The sequence below is a fragment of the Hesperophylax consimilis genome, chromosome 3, assembly GCF_061612785.1.
Source record: "Hesperophylax consimilis isolate HC1 chromosome 3, BYU_Hcon_1.0, whole genome shotgun sequence".
Lineage (NCBI taxonomy): Eukaryota > Metazoa > Arthropoda > Insecta > Trichoptera > Limnephilidae > Hesperophylax > Hesperophylax consimilis.
In genome coordinates, this window is record NC_142838.1 from 32430238 (window position 1) to 32437461 (window position 7224).

The following is a 7224-nucleotide window of genomic DNA, read 5'->3' on the forward strand; positions in this document are numbered from 1 at the left end:
ATGGGCCGCCCGAAAGTAGAATTATCTGAACGAGTAAAAAAGTTCAAAGAGGATTACGATACTAACATCGTAACGTGCAAATACTGCAACGTGCGTTTGAAATGAGAGAAGTTAGATACTTTGAAGAAGCATACAACTTCTGTTACTCATTTAAGAAAGAAATCTGATCCTGATCCTCAACCAGGGTCCTCTGGAATAAAAAGGCAATCCACAATAGTTGGTGCTTTTGAAGTGCAAAAGCGTGCCAAAACGGAAAAAGAGGAATTTGTGCTTGGCACTGTAAAAATGTGTTTGAAAGCAAACATTCCGTTGAATAAACTAGAAACTAGATCATCCAGCTGTTCGCAGTTACATGGAAAAATATGTGCCTGGCTCGGGTAACCTGCCTTCTGGAGATACATAATTTGAGACCTAAGTACGTACCACAGTGCGGTGTTTTGGAGAAAGATGAAGTGAAACAAAAACTAAAGGATCAGCCTGTAGTTGTGGTGGCCGACCAAACTTCTGACAAACAAGGCAGATGTGTCTTTGCAGTCTTTACTTAAAACTGTCTCTTCAGAACCACAGAAGTCTTGTTTATTAGCAATTGTAAATTTTTTAGACACTGCCAATGCTTCCACTTGTTCTCAAGCAATAATTGATACTTTGAAAGAATACGAAATTCAATACTCTCAAGTACATGGTTTAGTGTCAGACACTCCAAGGTACATGGGTGCATGTTTCAACTTGCTAAAAATACTACTGGGTGACCATGCACTGCACTTTTAATGCTGGGCGCACAAAGTGAATCTTGTGGGTGACATTTCTATAAAAGAATTTAAGGAACTGAACTCTATTGTGGCCAAGACAAAGTCAGCCTTTTTGCATTCTAGAAAAATGAAAAGTTCCTATTTAAACTTTCTACGACAGCATGCTCCACAATTAACTACAAAACTTTACCCTACGCCTGTTGTAACCAGGTGGAATTCTTAGTTTAAATCTGTGTTTTATTTGAATGAGTATATGCAGCAAATTATCGATTTTCTTAATGAATACGAAGACGACAATTCTAGCACTATTTACCTCAAAGAATATTTTGAAAATGACATTCTAACCAGTAAAATTCAAGTTCAACTTACATTCGTCTCAGAATTCTGTCCGAAAATTATGAAACTAATTGACAATTTAGAAGGTTCAAACTATTCGTTTGCACCACAGACATAGGAATTAATAGACGAGAAGATAATGGCGAGGGGTAAAATCAACTGTTGAAGAACGAAGGGGGTTAAGCTGACTGTGATTCGTCAATAAATCAATCTGACAGTAAATAGGCATCTCGCATTATAATATCACCATTTAGTTCTTAAAAGTAAAATCTGCTTTTGAATGAATAGACATTTTTACATGGGAACGCAAATTACTCGCCACGTTATGAACTAATTTGCGAAGTCCAAATTCGGCAAAGTAAATTTCTTCTGTTTGCAGAGTCGTAGTTAGTTTCAGAGTATTTAGTTAAGACACTTTTACAAATGTTTCATAATTTACTTACCCCAGTAAACAACGATGAGCACACTTGAGAATCGCTACATTTTTTTATTTTTTATTTTATTAAATATCAAAAATAATATACAAAAATCAAAAAGTCCCAATAAACTACTTTAAAGTAGTTTGTCATTGGGTGCTTTTAACTTAAACAGATTATATCAAATGTATACATTCATATCATGAGAGGTGTAATACAATAAAAATAAAAACAAAAAACAATTAAAGCGTATGCAGTTAGAAATAGTTTGTATTAGAGTCTAGTACAAACTATTTCTTTCAGCTAGCCAATTTTTCAACAAAAAATTTCTTTTTATATTTGTACATTTTTTGATTTCTGCAGGTAACATATTTAAACAATTTGGTATCATGTAGTCTAGCGTTCTTTTTCCATATTTGTTTACATGCTTTGGTACGATTAGTCCTTCATTTAATGTAAATCGAGTATTGTAAGTGTGTTCCAGTCTATTTATGTACATAGGGCTATTTATGTGCTGAAAAATTATTTTATACCACATAATTGCTCTTACCGAGAGGATTTTCAGATTTTGATAAAGGTGTGGAACATTATGCCTTTGTTCATATAAACTTTTATGAGCTAATAATTTAACAATAATAGCTAATAATTGTGATGTGATAGTATATGTTTCTAAAACTGATCCATATAATACGGTGTGAATAAGCTTAAAATAAAGTAAAATAATGCTTACTTATGGAATGTAATACGACAATTGGGTTTATTCTCTTTTTCACATCTATTTTTACAAGTTTTCATATCACAAGTCAACATTTTGCCGTGTTATTTCGTAAAATGAACCGATGATGCCTCGACCATAGTTCGCACAAGAATGATGACGTCACGTTTTCAAATTTCACTTGAGGCCATATGCGAGCACAGCCGGCTCCAATGGAACCGGTATGGGGAGTGGGGATAATACGCTTTTAATCACTTAGGGCAGGTCTACTAATATTCATATGTCTATGGTTTGCACACATTTTGTGGAGTAAATTAGAAGATTTGAAGTCCTCTCTTCAGCATCAATGTGAAGGCTCTTTTGGCGAAAAACCAATGAATATTTTATCAACCGAAAATTCTATCGATCACAGCATGATGTTGAAGACAGCAGCTCAAAAGAGCTTGGATAAATTGTTGATACACCATGGGGGGGCCGAATCCAACAAATTAGTGCTACAAGCACATTGGCAGATTATTTTTTCCATCGGAAGCAGCAAATGTGCCCTCTTCTTCTGTCCATTCAAATTTCATAGTGGAAAGCTTCGCAAAAATTCCGTTTTTAAAAGTGTACCACAAGAAGAACTAATTGACGGGTACTCTCATTTTCACAGACAATTACTTCGATTGGTCGGAGAAGAAGCTCATGTGGATGTAATGCAAGTTTTAGTTACATCAAAATCTTGCTACCCTGGATTTGCAAAAGCAGCTATTCAAGTATTCAATGTCTCAATTGCCCTGTCAATAGTGTTGATGCCGAGAGGTACTTTAGTATCTACAACATTGTCGTAACTGATCGCAGGCAAACAATGAAAGATGAACATGTAGAAATTACAACAATGCTAGCCTTTAATTGAGTTTTTAACACTGTATTTTTTTTGCGAAATAAATGCGAAATTTTCTATTTTAAGTTTTTTTAAATGCGAAATCACGATTTTTTATTTGCGAAATTTACATACCCCTAATTATAACCAATGAATCCACCCATCTTTTATCGATGATCACATATTATCAGGATTTAAAAAAAAACGTAAACTTATAATCACACAACTCTTGAAAAAAAGTCCTGAGAAATCATTTTATTTTAAAGTTCGCTAAATAAAATTATACTCGCATTTTAAAGAATTATCTCAAATTTAATATTATAAAACAATACGACCGGAAATCGGCTGAACTAAAAAAAACAGCTACAAGGTGGGTTACAAATACAATTATATTAAATCAATTGTGTCATTTAATTCCCAAACAATGTGTATTCATTTAAATTAAAATAGCAACTTCACATTAGAAAAGAGAGGACAACGAACAAATAAGTACATTGACTAAGTGTTACGGACGGACATACACTTGAGCTTATAAAACTTGGGAGCTGTACTTACAGAAACTGGGGGTTAGTTGTAGTACGGGGTCAATTGTACCGGTATAATCATCACCCGAAAACATTGACACAGAAACAATATAAACTACTAAATGCAGATAAATACTACCTAGATTTAATCAATTATCTCATATTTTTAGATTCAATAAGTACCCACTCTATGATGTACCTAGAGGTAAAACTAAGATATTGCACAATATTGTAAAAATATGGCAGAAATCGCTCCAGTGAAGTAATAAACGTAATTTATAAGCACTTTATAAAAAAAATTGTCTAAAGAAACAGATAATTTTTGAAAACAATTATGAATAAAGTACATTCTGGAATCGTTAATAAGTCGTTTTGAAATATTTCGCCGTGTTTAGTAATCAATAGTATCTGGGAACGCGGTGGCAAAACGTAGAAATAGTCCATAGCCGTTGATTATCAAAGACAAATTAAATTAAACTTATTATATGGGTGAAATTTTTTCTAAACAGGGTGTTGTCACATCCCGGCCACAGTCCGCAGGTGCATTGTCTTAACAACGAAGTGAAGGTCTGATCACATTTTCAATACAGTATTATTTTTTAACGAAATTAGTTTTCATACAGAGAATATCCAAATAAACCTTTTTTGTGTATAAAAACATATCGGCTTCTTTGTCTGGATGTGGTGTGATTTGATTTTTATTTTTTTATGAAACATTAATATGAAGCATCGAGGAATTATCAAAATTTAAATAAAAAATATTGAAGTGTTTTACGCTCTCCTCTAGTTGGTATTAGTATAACACTGCACGTGTGTTCGGTTCATCCACAAACTGTGAAACAAATCAGCCTCTCGTTGGGTGGTCATTTTAAATTAATGTTATTCATTGATGTATTAATGTCTAATATTAGTCTATAATGTTATTACAATAATATTGCTATTTTGCCATTTTTATGCTAAAAACACTTTATTCAACTTCTCGAAACTAGCTGTAGCTTTTGTAGGAAATATGATTGGCATCTGATTATAATATTGACAATATTTCTGTTTTCATTTAAAAACAAATTGTGAATACCGCACCAGAGTCCCAACTGCTCTCGTCTGGAGCCAGTGAGACTATTGCATCCCCAATTGTGGTTGTTGTGAGACTGAAGGTATTGTGGACCTCGAAGGATATGACGAGGAGGAAGGTGGGAGAGTACCTGGCTATTCAGATCTGGTTACCAAACACTAATTGTAAAATAGTACAAATTAATTTTAGTAAAATTTATTTGAGCCCGCGACCTTCGGATTGCTAGTCGAGAGCCCTACCCCTCGATAGCGGAGGCCGTCATTTAGGTACGTTTTAAATTATGTTTTGAATTTTAAAGTAGACGTTTATTACAATTTGGGAGGAGGGTATGTGTACCGCCGCCCCGGGAACCATTTATTGGATAACCCACACTTCTGCCATAGGTCACCCCAAGTTGTTTGATATGTTTGGTGACTTAGCAGGAGTGCCTGAGTTTATGGGGTGAGGTGTGTTAGGGGCTTAGCGGCGGATGCGCCTACCTAATAACTGCGTGGTGGGCCGGATCGATTAGTCCTCTTTCAACGCATCGCCTTAGGAGAGTTAGATTCTTATGTATATCACTCGAACACACTGACCCCCAAATTACTACCCACCCATCAAACCTATTTACTTCCCAGAACTCACTCTCCTTCCTTTCCTTCAAAATTCCCCCAAAACAGCATTTACAAAGATGACATAGGCCCTGAGGGTTGCGATTTTCCTCAGGGCCTCCTGTGTGGATATGATGTAAAAATATACAAGAAATAAACAACAATCTCGCTAAACGTTGGCAGTGACCTATGGTAGGGTTATTGGTTATCTAATAAAAGGTTCCCGGGGCGGCGGTACACATAATTGTAATAATTCTCGAGGGCTCTGATGTACAGACATTATGGCTCGTGTTGATTGACGAACATATACTAAAACATCGTTGGTTGGAATTGTAACTTAAAATGACTTTAGCCATGTTTAATAAAAAACAAATAAAAATAAATTTTTTAGCAATCATTATTTAATATTTGAAAAATTTAATTCTCACCAATCTAATCGCCGCAATTTTAATAGGCACATATTATGGATATTACGCTTTGTTTCAACTTAATCATTACAAGAAACTTACGTCGGGAGATATGGTAAAAGATACATTAAAATAAAATTTTATTCAATCAAAGTTCAAAATTTCTCATATAAAATGACCTAGACAAACCTCACCCCATGAACCCGGGCACCCCTGCTAAGTCACGAAACGTAGTAAATGATGCATTAAAGTTACATTTTTGTTGAATCAAGTTTAAAAGATTTTTTAAGCATGGATTTGTCGTTTGCGAAAGTTCCATTTCAATATAAATACTCGTGAGGCAGTCTATCCTCTTTAAGTATAAAGTCATTTTCATAGAATATAGAAGTACTAACAGGATCTAAAAATTGGCGGTTACAAGTTACAACGCATGCAATCCGTCAAGTTTGTCAGAAATATATGGATCAACAAAATAAATCGTGTAAAATGTATATGCGACCGAAAAATGGGCGAGGCTTACAGCTAAATCTCGATGACACAAGTTGATCTGTAGGGATTTACATATGTATGCCAGCTTGGGTAATGGATCAACATATCCGGGGTGGATCAACAAATGCAAACGGATCAACATATACCTGGCGTACCGTCGCGCGAGATCATCAAAGTACGAGAGGGGATAAATATATTACATTCATAGTGATTAAATAGCTATTATACATAATGACTGAAACAAAATTATTTAGACAATGTGATACATTTATCCGGATATTATTCATAATATCGGGTCAAAGTTAGCCAAAGTAATAAATACGGTCCAACTGACTTGTTACCCCCCTATCCTAACCTAACTTATAATAAAATAACCTAACCTAACCTAACCTATCATAACCCAATCTAATAACCCTACCATAACCCAATCTATCCTAACCTAACCTAACCTAACCCAACCCAACCTAACCTAAACTATTATAACCCAACCTAACCTAACCTAACCTATCATAACCCAACCTAACCTAACCTAAGCTATATAACCCAACCTAGTTTAAATTTACTTTATAAATTAAAGTAAAATAAATATAATTTTATAATCTTTACATATACCTACTTGTTTTATTACTTTATCCAAGTCTTCGATGATATTGTTAGTTAATGTGATTAATCTGTGTCAATTATCACTTGTCTAAATTGAATAGACATTATAAATAATGGCTGGATAGTATATATAGGTAATACCCGGATTTATTACTTTGGCTGTTATATATATACAATAAAACATATATTTTCAGAATCAGCGTTTGTAGATTTATATGAATATATGTATTTAAAGCGATAGTATTTTTCCTTATTCTCGTCCCTGAAATTAAAAATAATAGGTAATCTCAAAAGATTTTAAACAAAATGGTAAAATAAAAAATAAAACAAAAGTACCCAAACTAAAGAGGCTCCATATTCGAATCTCTCTAAAAAAATCCTCTGCTCCTGCCCTGGGAATTTTAGATAACTGAAATTTGAGTAACTCTATATGTTGTGCAATATTAAAACAACCGGAGTAA